General features: G+C 44.3%; 5 non-coding genes across 5 annotated transcripts; all 5 read left to right on the forward strand.

Annotated features, from left to right (window-relative positions):
* The first annotated feature begins 1,472 nt into the window (after nt 1–1,472).
* Nucleotides 1,473–1,772, forward strand: LOC146854592 (signal recognition particle RNA). Its single transcript, XR_014959122.1, has one exon.
* A 3,407-nt stretch (nt 1,773–5,179) lies between these two features.
* LOC146854593 (signal recognition particle RNA) lies at nt 5,180–5,479 on the forward strand. The gene has a single exon (XR_014981573.1).
* Nucleotides 5,480–8,886: 3,407 nt separating this feature from the next.
* On the forward strand, nt 8,887–9,186 carry LOC146854594 (signal recognition particle RNA). The gene has a single exon (XR_014981593.1).
* Nucleotides 9,187–12,593: 3,407 nt separating this feature from the next.
* On the forward strand, nt 12,594–12,893 carry LOC146854595 (signal recognition particle RNA). The gene has a single exon (XR_014981566.1).
* A 3,407-nt stretch (nt 12,894–16,300) lies between these two features.
* Nucleotides 16,301–16,600, forward strand: LOC146854596 (signal recognition particle RNA). The gene has a single exon (XR_014981567.1).
* Nucleotides 16,601–17,013: the final 413 nt, after the last annotated feature.

The following is a 17,013-nucleotide window of genomic DNA, read 5'->3' on the forward strand; positions in this document are numbered from 1 at the left end:
TAGGATCCAGTCCTGGAAATCCAAAAGTAATCCTAAAAGTAATCTGTTGCAAATAACTTGAAACTTCCATTGAGCTCAATGCATTATTGTGTTTAAAATGTTGTTGCCTATTGCAACCACTTGTAACTTTCTACAAAAGTCAATTGCATATTGCAAAAGTATTTATATAAAGCATCTCATTCTGAGAAAGTATATTTTAATACCTATTGTTGGTTCTAAAATAAAACAAGCATATATTTTTTGTAGATAAACAATTGGCCTAGAGTTCAGTTATTGAGTGTGTGAGACCATTTGCTGACTGAGTGTGTGCAACAAATGCTTTACACTGTCCTCTGATACTGCCTTACTGCTCGACCAAGCTACCACTTTAGAGAGTAAGGTTATATCTAACTTTAGCCTCTGCCAAACCTCTGGGGACTGTGGACTCTGTACACCCTGTACCTATTTGGGAACAGTATATACAGAGCCACTTTCTCACACTGCAGTTCTCCAATATAGGTCTGTCAAGATCATTACTCAATCTACCTTGATTTGGCACAGGATAAAATAGGTCAAGAAGTCTCCTATGAAAAGATATGCAAATCTGTTCGAATCACTTTCCCTAGTCAGGGGACCCACTAGCTGGAAGGGGCAGGGAGGACCAAAATAGCTCATCGGTATAGAACACTGCATGAGCAGCTGATTTTGAGGTGGTAGAAGATAGAGTAATCCAACTGAACCTCAATAAACGGTTTCCTAATGTGCAATAGCCCCTGACCACCTCTGACGCAAAAGTGTAATCTCATACCTTTGCAGAATCAGGCATGCTTTCACCTGTTCAAGCTGAACTGACATTGGTCTTCTTGGCCAGCAGGAGTTCCTCTCTTGCAGCTGTTGATGCTAGAGAACAGAATGACGTGTATTCATTCTTTATGGTAACTCTTCTAGCCCTCCCACTCCATACTACTTTAAAACTTCCGATGTTGCAGACGAGTTCCATCATTGTGACCCATGCTATTTTTCTCAATATTGGCTGGCTCGGCATAACAAGGGATGCCTACAGGACAGCCTAAATTGTGCCGGCAAGCTTCTACAGGGAGTCACTGGCAGATAAAGAGAAACTCAGCCCTAACCTGGCTCTTCTCTCTCACTCTCACTCTCCTTTCCCTTCTGTCCCTCTACCTGTCTCGCACTCTCTAAATACTAGTATTTATGTTGTATTCACTTCCCCGTCACAATCTTTCCGACCCTACTTCCTCTCTCCCTTCAATCAGTTCAACCCTCTTTTTTACTTTAGGAAACTCCACATCTTTTTTAAAGGCCCTTCCCATATTCACACTGCTTCTTGATAAGACATTTTTTTCCTTTCTTTGAAGGATAGTGAAATTGATTTTCTTGAAACATGGTTGGTAAACCATCAATTCATTCCACCTTACTTTATCATTATCCTTACTTATGGAATGCATTTCATCATTAGGACAGCTGCAGTGTTTGCCGGGCAAGGTGGCGTGTGCCTGTTGTCCTAGTTACTTTGGAGGCAGAGGCTTGTGGATTGCTTGAGCTCAGGTGTTCTGGGCTGCACTCAGCTGTGTTGATCAGGTGTCCATGCTGCATTGGGCATCAATATGGTGTTCTAGAGGGAGCTCTAGAATTTCAGGTTGTGTAACGAGAGGTGCACCGACCCAGGCTGGAAACAGAGCAGGCCAAAGCTTCCATGCCCATTGGTAGCAGGACAGCACCTGTGAGCAGTACGTGTAAAACAGCCTGAGCAAAATAGTGAGACCTAGCCTCTCTTTTTTGACTCAAATGTGAAAGTTTTGATTTTTACAAGGTGTAATAAATTATTTTCCCAAAACCAAATCTTTGTTTTCCTTTTGATATTTTTCCAGGAAATATGATGAACATTTGAACTGGGCCACGCATTTCAGCATAGCAGACAATTCTCCAGAATTGAGACATATTGCAACAACAAGCTAGCAGGCGGAGAGGACTGAAAACTCAGTGCAACCTAGAATAAATGGCTGTGTGATTTTCAGCAAGGATGACTCAAATGCATTCTTCCTTTTAGAGCACCTGTAGGATTAAACTGATCTGTCAAGTACAAAAGCATCCTTCATAGAGCAACTTAGAAATGCGCTTGCTGGCCCTTCTGCTGCATTTCTACGTCCAGCTCTAATTCATTTTTTGATTAGCCCTCATTCTTTTCATATGTGAATGAGAAGGAGAAATTACAGGGCCCTTCACTCTTTGAGCGAAACATGAAAAGACTGAGGGCTGTGCAACTCCCAAACGTTGGAGCCTCTGGCCTGTCGACCATCGAACCTACTCCTGCTCCAACCCGGCATCTCTTGTGGCCAGCAACCTCACAAACCCTGGAGGACCTGGCTACCTTTTGACTCTAAACCCCTGGGACTCCCATGAGTAGAGGCTCTACTCAAGTCTACTTCTAATCCCTGGCAGTAGCCCGGAACCGCGAACCCTTCACACTCTGCACCCACCAAGCCTGGCCTGTGCCAGAGTGAACAAAGACCACAAGGACGACCCCACGGCGACTGTGACCCCGAGTCCGGCACCCAAGGACCTCCCTCGACACTCCTGAAGAAGCCTGCAGCCTCAGAACCAGGTGCCCCCCCAACCGCGATCAACAGAGGGTAAGATTTCCCAACACCAAAAGGTACCCCTGCACCCGGCGCTCCGCGGCCCCCTGTGCCCAATCCCGGGGTACCTACCTATCCTCCAACTACCCAACTTACCTCTCGAAGTGGTGGTGGCACCTGAAGAATCTTCGTCCCCGAGCTTGCAGTCTTTTTCTAAACCACAGATTTCCCATTCAAATCAATTGAGCGCCCGAATGCTCAAAAGCACCCTGCACCCAGCCGTCCGAGTGGCCCTGGCAGTGCAACCTCTACATCTATCTACTTCCCCACTTGCCCTGGATAAGTGACCAGGAGCCCAGCTCCCACAGCCACGTGGCCTGCTAGTCAGCAGCCACCAACCAAGGCCCCCCTACCTCTCATAGGATAACATTGGGCCTAACTCTCTCTGCACCCGGCCGCCCTTGTGCCGCTGAGGGTGAACCAACTGTACCTACCTGACCCTGGGAGACACCTGAGTCTATGCCCAGAACCTTAACTCTGCCAGTCGAGTACTTACCTTTAAACCGATAACTCAATCTTCTCCATAGGGTAACATTGACTGGTTTTTCCTGAAATTTCTTCCAAGTGTGGACTTTTCAAAACTTAAAATATTCACCAAAAATCAGCCGAGTAACGAAAACGAAAATACTCACCTGCTATTAGGTGAGCTCCCAGTGCTGGATCTTGGTGCCCAGCACTGACTCTGAAAAATACTTACAACTGTACTTACCAGTAACCCAATTTTCTCCCGTAGGAAATCATTGACTGTTTTTCTGTGAAATTTCTTCTAAGTGTCAATTTCTGCAAACTTTAAATATTCTTTAAAAATCGTATAATTTCTGAAAACGTAATTACTTACCTGTTTTGGATAAAGGTCCCAGTACTGAGTCTGGGCACCCAGTACTGGATTACAAAAGTAACGAGAACATACTATACCTGCAACTTGAATTTTCTGCCATAGGGAATCTTAGACTGTTTTCTATGAAATATTTTCTGTCAACTTTTAAAATAGCAAAATATTGTCTAAAAATCATCACAGTAATTAAGTCGACTTTTATCACTTGATTCCAAGTACTGACCCAGGACTGAATCTAGGATCCAGTCCTGGAAATCCAAAAGTAATCCTAAAAGTAATCTGTTGCAAATAACTTGAAACTTCCATTGAGCTCAATGCATTATTGTGTTTAAAATGTTGTTGCCTATTGCAACCACTTGTAACTTTCTACAAAAGTCAATTGCATATTGCAAAAGTATTTATATAAAGCATCTCATTCTGAGAAAGTATATTTTAATACCTATTGTTGGTTTTAAAATAAAACAAGCATATATTTTTTGTAGATAAACCATTGGCCTAGAGTTCAGTTATTGAGTGTGTGAGACCATTTGCTGACTGAGTGTGTGCAACAAATGCTTTACACTGTCCTCTGATACTGCCTTACTGCTCGACCAAGCTACCACTTTAGAGAGTAAGGTTATATCTAACTTTAGCCTCTGCCAAACCTCTGGGGACTGTGGACTCTGTACACCCTGTATCTATTTGGGAACAGTATATACAGAGCCACTTTCTCACACTGCAGTTCTCCAATATAGGTCTGTCAAGATCATTACTCAATCTACCTTGATTTGGCACAGTATAAAATAAGTCAAGAAGTCTCCTATGAAAAGATATGCAAATCTGTTCGAATCACTTTCCCTAGTCAGGGGACCCACTAGCTGGAAGGGGCAGGGAGGACCAAAATAGCTCATCGGTATAGAACACTGCATGAGCAGCTGATTTTGAGGTGGTAGAAGATAGAGTAATCCAACTGGACCTCAATAAACGGTTTCCTAATGTGCAATAGCCCCTGACCACCTCTGACGCAAAAGTGTAATCTCATACCTTTGCAGAATCAGGCATGCTTTCACCTGTTCAAGCTGAACTGACATTGGTCTTCTTGGCCAGCAGGAGTTCCTCTCTTACAGCTGTTGAGGCTAGAGAACAGAATGACGTGTATTCATTCTTTATGGTAACTCTTCTAGCCCTCCCACTCCATACTACTTTAAAACTTCCGATGTTGCAGACGAGTTCCATCATTGTGACCCATGCTATTTTTCTCAATATTGGCTGGCTCGGCATAACAAGGGATGCCTACAGGACAGCCTAAATTGTGCCGGCAAGCTTCTACAGGGAGTCACTGGCAGATAAAGAGAAACTCAGCCCTAACCTGGCTCTTCTCTCTCACTCTCACTCTCCTTTCCCTTCTGTCCCTCTACCTGTCTCTCACTCTCTAAATACTAGTATTTATGTTGTATTCACTTCCCCGTCACAATCTTTCCGACCCTACTTCCTCTCTCCCTTCAATCAGTTCAACCCTCTTTTTTACTTTAGGAAACTCCACATCTTTTTTAAAGGCCCTTCCCATATTCACACTGCTTCTTGATAAGACATTTTTTTCCTTTCTTTGAAGGATAGTGAAATTGATTTTCTTGAAACATGGTTGGTAAACCATCAATTCATTCCACCTTACTTTATCATTATCCTTACTTATGGAATGCATTTCATCATTAGGACAGCTGCAGTGTTTGCCGGGCAAGGTGGCGTGTGCCTGTTGCCCTAGTTACTTGGGAGGCAGAGGCTTGTGGATTGCTTGAGCTCAGGGGTTCTGGGCTGCACTCAGCTGTGTTGATCAGGTGTCCATGCTGCATTGGGCATCAATATGGTGTTCTAGAGGGAGCTCTAGAATTTCAGGTTGTGTAAAGAGAGGTGCACTGACCCAGGCTGGAAACAGAGCAGGCCAAAGCTTCCATGCCCATTGGTAGCAGGACAGCACCTGTGAGCAGTACGTGTAAAACAGCCTGAGCAAAATAGTGAGACCTAGCCTCTCTTTTTTGACTCAAATGTGAAAGTTTTGATTTTTACAAGGTGTAATAAATTATTTTCCCAAAACCAAATCTTTGTTTTCCTTTTGATATTTTTCCAGGAAATATGATGAACATTTGAACTGGGCCACGCATTTCAGCATAGCAGACAATTCTCCAGAATTGAGACATATTGCAACAACAAGCTAGCAGGCGGAGAGGACTGAAAACTCAGTGCAACCTAGAATAAATGGCTGTGTGATTTTCAGCAAGGATGACTCAAATGCATTCTTCCTTTTAGAGCACCTGTAGGATTAAACTGATCTGTCAAGTACAAAAGCATCCTTCATAGAGCAACTTAGAAATGCGCTTGCTGGCCCTTCTGCTGCATTTCTACGTCCAGCTCTAATTCATTTTTTGATTAGCCCTCATTCTTTTCATATGTGAATGAGAAGGAGAAATTACAGGGCCCTTCACTCTTTGAGCGAAACATGAAAAGATTGAGGGCTGTGCAACTCCCAAACGTTGGAGCCTCTGGCCTGTCGACCCTCGAACCTGCTCCTGCTCCAACCCGGCATCTCTTGTGGCCAGCAACCTCACAAACCCTGGAGGACCTGGCTACCTTTTGACTCTAAACCCCTGGGACTCCCATGAGTAGAGGCTCTACTCAAATCTACTTCTAATCCCTGGCAGCAGCCCGGAACCGCGAACCCTTCACACTCTGCACCCACCAAGCCTGGCCTGTGCCAGAGTGAACAAAGACCACAAGGACGACCCCACGGCGACTGTGACCCCGAGTCTGGCACCCAAGGACCTCCCTCGACACTCCTGAAGAAGCCTGCAGCCTCAGAACCAGGTGCCCCCCCAACCGCGATCAACAGAGGGTAAGATTTCCCGACACCAAAAGGTACCCCTGCACCCGGCGCTCCGCGGCCCCCTGTGCCCAATCCCGGGGTACCTACCTATCCTCCAACTACCCAACTTACCTATCGAAGTGGTGGTGGCACCTGAAGAATCTCCGTCCCCGAGCTTGCAGTCTTTTTCTAAACCAGAGATTTCCCATTCAAATCAATTGAGAGCCCGAATGCTCAAAAGCACCCTGCACCCAGCCGTCCGAGTGGCCCTGGCAGTGCAACCTCTACATCTATCTACTTCCCCACTTGCCCTGGATAAGTGACCAGGAGCCCAGCTCCCACAGCCACGTGGCCTGCTAGTCAGCAGCCACCAACCAAGGCCCCCCTACCTCTCATAGGATAACATTGGGCCTAACTCTCTCTGCACCCGGCCGCCCTTGTCCCGCTGAGGGTGAACCAACTGTACCTACCTGACCCTGGGAGACGCCTGAGTCTATGCCCAGAACCTTAACTCTGCCAGTCGAGTACTTACCTTTAAACCGATAACTCAATCTTCTCCATAGGGTAACATTGACTGGTTTTTCCTGAAATTTCTTCCAAGTGTGGACTTTTCAAAACTTAAAATATTCACCAAAACTCAGCCGAGTAACGAAAACGAAAATACTCAGCTGCTATTAGGCGAGCTCCCAGTGCTGGATCTTGGTGCCCAGCACTGACTCTGAAAAATACTTACAACTGTACTTACCAGTAACCCAATTTTCTCCCATAGGAAATCATTGACTGTTTTTCTGTGAAATTTCTTCTAAGTGTCAATTTCTGCAAACTTTAAATATTCTTTAAAAATCGTATAATTTCTGAAAACGTAATTACTTACCTGTTTTGGATAAAGGTCCCAGTACTGAGTCTAGGCACCCAGTACTGGATTACAAAAGTAGCGAGAACATACTATACCTGCAACTTGAATTTTCTGCCATAGGGAATCTTAGACTGTTTTCTATGAAATATTTTCTGTCAACTTTTAAAATAGCAAAATATTGTCTAAAAATCATCACAGTAATTAAGTCGACTTTTATCACTTGATTCCAAGTACTGACCCAGGACTGAATCTAGGATCCACTCCTGGAAATCCAAAAGTAATCCTAAAAGTAATCTGTTGCAAATAACTTGAAATTTCCATTGAGCTCAATGCATTATTGTGTTTAAAATGTTGTTGCCTATTGCAACCACTTGTAACTTTCTACAAAAGTCAATTGCATATTGCAAAAGTATTTATATAAAGCATCTCATTCTGAGAAAGTATATTTTAATACCTATTGTTGGTTCTAAAATAAAACAAGCATATATTTTTTGTAGATAAACCATTGGCCTAGAGTTCAGTTATTGAGTGTGTGAGACCATTTGCTGACTGAGTGTGTGCAACAAATGCTTTACACTGTCCTCTGATACTGCCTTACTGCTCGACCAAGCTACCACTTTAGAGAGTAAGGTTATATCTAACTTTAGCCTCTGCCAAACCTCTGGGGACTGTGGACTCTGTACACCCTGTATCTATTTGGGAACAGTATATACAGAGCCACTTTCTCACACTGCAGTTCTCCAATATAGGTCTGTCAAGATCATTACTCAATCTACCTTGATTTGGCACAGTATAAAATAAGTCAAGAAGTCTCCTATGAAAAGATATGCAAATCTGTTCGAATCACTTTCCCTAGTCAGGGGACCCACTAGCTGGAAGGGGCAGGGAGGACCAAAATAGCTCATCGGTATAGAACACTGCATGAGCAGCTGATTTTGAGGTGGTAGAAGATAGAGTAATCCAACTGAACCTCAATAAACGGTTTCCTAATGTGCAATAGCCCCTGACCACCTCTGACGCAAAAGTGTAATCTCATACCTTTGCAGAATCAGGCATGCTTTCACCTGTTCAAGCTGAACTGACATTGGTCTTCTTGGCCAGCAGGAGTTCCTCTCTTGCAGCTGTTGAGGCTAGAGAACAGAATGACGTGTATTCATTCTTTATGGTAACTCTTCTAGCCCTCCCACTCCATACTACTTTAAAACTTCCGATGTTGCAGACGAGTTCCATCATTGTGACCCATGCTATTTTTCTCAATATTGGCTGGCTCGGCATAACAAGGGATGCCTACAGGACAGCCTAAATTGTGCCGGCAAGCTTCTACAGGGAGTCACTGGCAGATAAAGAGAAACTCAGCCCTAACCTGGCTCTTCTCTCTCACTCTCACTCTCCTTTCCCTTCTGTCCCTCTACCTGTCTCGCACTCTCTAAATACTAGTATTTATGTTGTATTCACTTCCCCGTCACAATCTTTCCGACCCTACTTCCTCTCTCCCTTCAATCAGTTCAACCCTCTTTTTTACTTTAGGAAACTCCACATCTTTTTTAAAGGCCCTTCCCATATTCACACTGCTTCTTGATAAGACATTTTTTTCCTTTCTTTGAAGGATAGTGAAATTGATTTTCTTGAAACATGGTTGGTAAACCATCAATTCATTCCACCTTACTTTATCATTATCCTTACTTATGGAATGCATTTCATCATTAGGACAGCTGCAGTGTTTGCCGGGCAAGGTGGCGTGTGCCTGTTGTCCTAGTTACTTGGGAGGCAGAGGCTTGTGGATTGCTTGAGCTCAGGTGTTCTGGGCTGCACTCAGCTGTGTTGATCAGGTGTCCATGCTGCATTGGGCATCAATATGGTGTTCTAGAGGGAGCTCTAGAATTTCAGGTTGTGTAACGAGAGGTGCACCAACCCAGGCTGGAAACAGAGCAGGCCAAAGCTTCCATGCCCATTGGTAGCAGGACAGCACCTGTGAGCAGTACGTGTAAAACGGCCTGAGCAAAATAGTGAGACCTAGCCTCTCTTTTTTGACTCAAATGTGAAAGTTTTGATTTTTACAAGGTGTAATAAATTATTTTCCCAAAACCAAATCTTTGTTTTCCTTTTGATATTTTTCCAGGAAATATGATGAACATTTGAACTGGGCCACGCATTTCAGCATAGCAGACAATTCTCCAGAATTGAGACATATTGCAACAACAAGCTAGCAAGCGGAGAGGACTGAAAACTCAGTGCAACCTAGAATAAATGGCTGTGTGATTTTCAGCAAGGATGACTCAAATGCATTCTTCCTTTTAGAGCACCTGTAGGATTAAACTGATCTGTCAAGTACAAAAGCATCCTTCATAGAGCAACTTAGAAATGCGCTTGCTGGCCCTTCTGCTGCATTTCTACGTCCAGCTCTAATTCATTTTTTGATTAGCCCTCATTCTTTTCATATGTGAATGAGAAGGAGAAATTACAGGGCCCTTCACTCTTTGAGCGAAACATGAAAAGACTGAGGGCTGTGCAACTCCCAAACGTTGGAGCCTCTGGCCTGTCGACCATCGAACCTACTCCTGCTCCAACCCGGCATCTCTTGTGGCCAGCAACCTCACAAACCCTGGAGGACCTGGCTACCTTTTGACTCTAAACCCCTGGGACTCCCATGAGTAGAGGCTCTACTCAAGTCTACTTCTAATCCCTGGCAGTAGCCCGGAACCGCGAACCCTTCACACTCTGCACCCACCAAGCCTGGCCTGTGCCAGAGTGAACAAAGACCACAAGGACGACCCCACGGCGACTGTGACCCCGAGTCCGGCACCCAAGGACCTCCCTCGACACTCCTGAAGAAGCCTGCAGCCTCAGAACCAGGTGCCCCCCCAACCGCGATCAACAGAGGGTAAGATTTCCCAACACCAAAAGGTACCCCTGCACCCGGCGCTCCGCGGCCCCCTGTGCCCAATCCCGGGGTACCTACCTATCCTCCAACTACCCAACTTACCTCTCGAAGTGGTGGTGGCACCTGAAGAATCTTCGTCCCCGAGCTTGCAGTCTTTTTCTAAACCACAGATTTCCCATTCAAATCAATTGAGCGCCCGAATGCTCAAAAGCACCCTGCACCCAGCCGTCCGAGTGGCCCTGGCAGTGCAACCTCTACATCTATCTACTTCCCCACTTGCCCTGGATAAGTGACCAGGAGCCCAGCTCCCACAGCCACGTGGCCTGCTAGTCAGCAGCCACCAACCAAGGCCCCCCTACCTCTCATAGGATAACATTGGGCCTAACTCTCTCTGCACCCGGCCGCCCTTGTGCCGCTGAGGGTGAACCAACTGTACCTACCTGACCCTGGGAGACGCCTGAGTCTATGCCCAGAACCTTAACTCTGCCAGTCGAGTACTTACCTTTAAACCGATAACTCAATCTTCTCCATAGGGTAACATTGACTGGTTTTTCCTGAAATTTCTTCCAAGTGTGGACTTTTCAAAACTTAAAATATTCACCAAAAATCAGCCGAGTAACGAAAACGAAAATACTCACCTGCTATTAGGTGAGCTCCCAGTGCTGGATCTTGGTGCCCAGCACTGACTCTGAAAAATACTTACAACTGTACTTACCAGTAACCCAATTTTCTCCCGTAGGAAATCATTGACTGTTTTTCTGTGAAATTTCTTCTAAGTGTCAATTTCTGCAAACTTTAAATATTCTTTAAAAATCGTATAATTTCTGAAAACGTAATTACTTACCTGTTTTGGATAAAGGTCCCAGTACTGAGTCTGGGCACCCAGTACTGGATTACAAAAGTAACGAGAACATACTATACCTGCAACTTGAATTTTCTGCCATAGGGAATCTTAGACTGTTTTCTATGAAATATTTTCTGTCAACTTTTAAAATAGCAAAATATTGTCTAAAAATCATCACAGTAATTAAGTCGACTTTTATCACTTGATTCCAAGTACTGACCCAGGACTGAATCTAGGATCCAGTCCTGGAAATCCAAAAGTAATCCTAAAAGTAATCTGTTGCAAATAACTTGAAACTTCCATTGAGCTCAATGCATTATTGTGTTTAAAATGTTGTTGCCTATTGCAACCACTTGTAACTTTCTACAAAAGTCAATTGCATATTGCAAAAGTATTTATATAAAGCATCTCATTCTGAGAAAGTATATTTTAATACCTATTGTTGGTTCTAAAATAAAACAAGCATATATTTTTTGTAGATAAACCATTGGCCTAGAGTTCAGTTATTGAGTGTGTGAGACCATTTGCTGACTGAGTGTGTGCAACAAATGCTTTACACTGTCCTCTGATACTGCCTTACTGCTCGACCAAGCTACCACTTTAGAGAGTAAGGTTATATCTAACTTTAGCCTCTGCCAAACCTCTGGGGACTGTGGACTCTGTACACCCTGTATCTATTTGGGAACAGTATATACAGAGCCACTTTCTCACACTGCAGTTCTCCAATATAGGTCTGTCAAGATCATTACTCAATCTACCTTGATTTGGCACAGTATAAAATAAGTCAAGAAGTCTCCTATGAAAAGATATGCAAATCTGTTCGAATCACTTTCCCTAGTCAGGGGACCCACTAGCTGGAAGGGGCAGGGAGGACCAAAATAGCTCATCGGTATAGAACACTGCATGAGCAGCTGATTTTGAGGTGGTAGAAGATAGAGTAATCCAACTGGACCTCAATAAACGGTTTCCTAATGTGCAATAGCCCCTGACCACCTCTGACGCAAAAGTGTAATCTCATACCTTTGCAGAATCAGGCATGCTTTCACCTGTTCAAGCTGAACTGACATTGGTCTTCTTGGCCAGCAGGAGTTCCTCTCTTACAGCTGTTGAGGCTAGAGAACAGAATGACGTGTATTCATTCTTTATGGTAACTCTTCTAGCCCTCCCACTCCATACTACTTTAAAACTTCCGATGTTGCAGACGAGTTCCATCATTGTGACCCATGCTATTTTTCTCAATATTGGCTGGCTCGGCATAACAAGGGATGCCTACAGGACAGCCTAAATTGTGCCGGCAAGCTTCTACAGGGAGTCACTGGCAGATAAAGAGAAACTCAGCCCTAACCTGGCTCTTCTCTCTCACTCTCACTCTCCTTTCCCTTCTGTCCCTCTACCTGTCTCTCACTCTCTAAATACTAGTATTTATGTTGTATTCACTTCCCCGTCACAATCTTTCCGACCCTACTTCCTCTCTCCCTTCAATCAGTTCAACCCTCTTTTTTACTTTAGGAAACTCCACATCTTTTTTAAAGGCCCTTCCCATATTCACACTGCTTCTTGATAAGACATTTTTTTCCTTTCTTTGAAGGATAGTGAAATTGATTTTCTTGAAACATGGTTGGTAAACCATCAATTCATTCCACCTTACTTTATCATTATCCTTACTTATGGAATGCATTTCATCATTAGGACAGCTGCAGTGTTTGCCGGGCAAGGTGGCGTGTGCCTGTTGCCCTAGTTACTTGGGAGGCAGAGGCTTGTGGATTGCTTGAGCTCAGGGGTTCTGGGCTGCACTCAGCTGTGTTGATCAGGTGTCCATGCTGCATTGGGCATCAATATGGTGTTCTAGAGGGAGCTCTAGAATTTCAGGTTGTGTAAAGAGAGGTGCACCGACCCAGGCTGGAAACAGAGCAGGCCAAAGCTTCCATGCCCATTGGTAGCAGGACAGCACCTGTGAGCAGTACGTGTAAAACAGCCTGAGCAAAATAGTGAGACCTAGCCTCTCTTTTTTGACTCAAATGTGAAAGTTTTGATTTTTACAAGGTGTAATAAATTATTTTCCCAAAACCAGATCTTTGTTTTCCTTTTGATATTTTTCCAGGAAATATGATGAACATTTGAACTGGGCCACGCATTTCAGCATAGCAGACAATTCTCCAGAATTGAGACATATTGCAACAACAAGCTAGCAGGCGGAGAGGACTGAAAACTCAGTGCAACCTAGAATAAATGGCTGTGTGATTTTCAGCAAGGATGACTCAAATGCATTCTTCCTTTTAGAGCACCTGTAGGATTAAACTGATCTGTCAAGTACAAAAGCATCCTTCATAGAGCAACTTAGAAATGCGCTTGCTGGCCCTTCTGCTGCATTTCTACGTCCAGCTCTAATTCATTTTTTGATTAGCCCTCATTCTTTTCATATGTGAATGAGAAGGAGAAATTACAGGGCCCTTCACTCTTTGAGCGAAACATGAAAAGACTGAGGGCTGTGCAACTCCCAAACGTTGGAGCCTCTGGCCTGTCGACCCTCGAACCTGCTCCTGCTCCAACCCGGCATCTCTTGTGGCCAGCAACCTCACAAACCCTGGAGGACCTGGCTACCTTTTGACTCTAAACCCCTGGGACTCCCATGAGTAGAGGCTCTACTCAAATCTACTTCTAATCCCTGGCAGCAGCCCGGAACCGCGAACCCTTCACACTCTGCACCCACCAAGCCTGGCCTGTGCCAGAGTGAACAAAGACCACAAGGACGACCCCACGGCGACTGTGACCCCGAGTCTGGCACCCAAGGACCTCCCTCGACACTCCTGAAGAAGCCTGCAGCCTCAGAACCAGGTGCCCCCCCAACCGCGATCAACAGAGGGTAAGATTTCCCGACACCAAAAGGTACCCCTGCACCCGGCGCTCCGCGGCCCCCTGTGCCCAATCCCGGGGTACCTACCTATCCTCCAACTACCCAACTTACCTCTCGAAGTGGTGGTGGCACCTGAAGAATCTTCGTCCCCGAGCTTGCAGTCTTTTTCTAAACCAGAGATTTCCCATTCAAATCAATTGAGCGCCCGAATGCTCAAAAGCACCCTGCACCCAGCCGTCCGAGTGGCCCTGGCAGTGCAACCTCTACATCTATCTACTTCCCCACTTGCCCTGGATAAGTGACCAGGAGCCCAGCTCCCACAGCCACGTGGCCTGCTAGTCAGCAGCCACCAACCAAGGCCCCCCTACCTCTCATAGGATAACATTGGGCCTAACTCTCTCTGCACCCGGCCGCCCTTGTCCCGCTGAGGGTGAACCAACTGTACCTACCTGACCCTGGGAGACGCCTGAGTCTATGCCCAGAACCTTAACTCTGCCAGTCGAGTACTTACCTTTAAACCGATAACTCAATCTTCTCCATAGGGTAACATTGACTGGTTTTTCCTGAAATTTCTTCCAAGTGTGGACTTTTCAAAACTTAAAATATTCACCAAAACTCAGCCGAGTAACGAAAACGAAAATACTCAGCTGCTATTAGGCGAGCTCCCAGTGCTGGATCTTGGTGCCCAGCACTGACTCTGAAAAATACTTACAACTGTACTTACCAGTAACCCAATTTTCTCCCATAGGAAATCATTGACTGTTTTTCTGTGAAATTTCTTCTAAGTGTCAATTTCTGCAAACTTTAAATATTCTTTAAAAATCGTATAATTTCTGAAAACGTAATTACTTACCTGTTTTGGATAAAGGTCCCAGTACTGAGTCTAGGCACCCAGTACTGGATTACAAAAGTAGCGAGAACATACTATACCTGCAACTTGAATTTTCTGCCATAGGGAATCTTAGACTGTTTTCTATGAAATATTTTCTGTCAACTTTTAAAATAGCAAAATATTGTCTAAAAATCATCACAGTAATTAAGTCGACTTTTATCACTTGATTCCAAGTACTGACCCAGGACTGAATCTAGGATCCACTCCTGGAAATCCAAAAGTAATCCTAAAAGTAATCTGTTGCAAATAACTTGAAACTTCCATTGAGCTCAATGCATTATTGTGTTTAAAATGTTGTTGCCTATTGCAACCACTTGTAACTTTCTACAAAAGTCAATTGCATATTGCAAAAGTATTTATATAAAGCATCTCATTCTGAGAAAGTATATTTTAATACCTATTGTTGGTTCTAAAATAAAACAAGCATATATTTTTTGTAGATAAACCATTGGCCTAGAGTTCAGTTATTGAGTGTGTGAGACCATTTGCTGACTGAGTGTGTGCAACAAATGCTTTACACTGTCCTCTGATACTGCCTTACTGCTCGACCAAGCTACCACTTTAGAGAGTAAGGTTATATCTAACTTTAGCCTCTGCCAAACCTCTGGGGACTGTGGACTCTGTACACCCTGTATCTATTTGGGAACAGTATATACAGAGCCACTTTCTCACACTGCAGTTCTCCAATATAGGTCTGTCAAGATCATTACTCAATCTACCTTGATTTGGCACAGTATAAAATAAGTCAAGAAGTCTCCTATGAAAAGATATGCAAATCTGTTCGAATCACTTTCCCTAGTCAGGGGACCCACTAGCTGGAAGGGGCAGGGAGGACCAAAATAGCTCATCGGTATAGAACACTGCATGAGCAGCTGATTTTGAGGTGGTAGAAGATAGAGTAATCCAACTGGACCTCAATAAACGGTTTCCTAATGTGCAATAGCCCCTGACCACCTCTGACGCAAAAGTGTAATCTCATACCTTTGCAGAATCAGGCATGCTTTCACCTGTTCAAGCTGAACTGACATTGGTCTTCTTGGCCAGCAGGAGTTCCTCTCTTACAGCTGTTGAGGCTAGAGAACAGAATGACGTGTATTCATTCTTTATGGTAACTCTTCTAGCCCTCCCACTCCATACTACTTTAAAACTTCCGATGTTGCAGACGAGTTCCATCATTGTGACCCATGCTATTTTTCTCAATATTGGCTGGCTCGGCATAACAAGGGATGCCTACAGGACAGCCTAAATTGTGCCGGCAAGCTTCTACAGGGAGTCACTGGCAGATAAAGAGAAACTCAGCCCTAACCTGGCTCTTCTCTCTCACTCTCACTCTCCTTTCCCTTCTGTCCCTCTACCTGTCTCTCACTCTCTAAATACTAGAATTTATGTTGTATTCACTTCCCCGTCACAATCTTTCCGACCCTACTTCCTCTCTCCCTTCAATCAGTTCAACCCTCTTTTTTACTTTAGGAAACTCCACATCTTTTTTAAAGGCCCTTCCCATATTCACACTGCTTCTTGATAAGACATTTTTTTCCTTTCTTTGAAGGATAGTGAAATTGATTTTCTTGAAACATGGTTGGTAAACCATCAATTCATTCCACCTTACTTTATCATTATCCTTACTTATGGAATGCATTTCATCATTAGGACAGCTGCAGTGTTTGCCGGGCAAGGTGGCGTGTGCCTGTTGCCCTAGTTACTTGGGAGGCAGAGGCTTGTGGATTGCTTGAGCTCAGGGGTTCTGGGCTGCACTCAGCTGTGTTGATCAGGTGTCCATGCTGCATTGGGCATCAATATGGTGTTCTAGAGGGAGCTCTAGAATTTCAGGTTGTGTAAAGAGAGGTGCACCGACCCAGGCTGGAAACAGAGCAGGCCAAAGCTTCCATGCCCATTGGTAGCAGGACAGCACCTGTGAGCAGTACGTGTAAAACAGCCTGAGCAAAATAGTGAGACCTAGCCTCTCTTTTTTGACTCAAATGTGAAAGTTTTGATTTTTACAAGGTGTAATAAATTATTTTCCCAAAACCAAATCTTTGTTTTCCTTTTGATATTTTTCCAGGAAATATGATGAACATTTGAACTGGGCCACGCATTTCAGCATAGCAGACAATTCTCCAGAATTGAGACATATTGCAACAACAAGCTAGCAGGCGGAGAGGACTGAAAACTCAGTGCAACCTAGAATAAATGGCTGTGTGATTTTCAGCAAGGATGACTCAAATGCATTCTTCCTTTTAGAGCACCGGTAGGATTAAACTGATCTGTCAAGTACAAAAGCATCCTTCATAGAGCAACTTAGAAATGCGCTTGCTGGCCCTTCTGCTGCATTTCTACGTCCAGCTCTAATTCATTTTTTGATTAGCCCTCATTCTTTTC

This window comes from Triturus cristatus, chromosome 4_1 (genome assembly GCF_964204655.1).
Source record: "Triturus cristatus chromosome 4_1, aTriCri1.1, whole genome shotgun sequence".
In the NCBI taxonomy this organism is placed as follows: domain Eukaryota; kingdom Metazoa; phylum Chordata; class Amphibia; order Caudata; family Salamandridae; genus Triturus; species Triturus cristatus.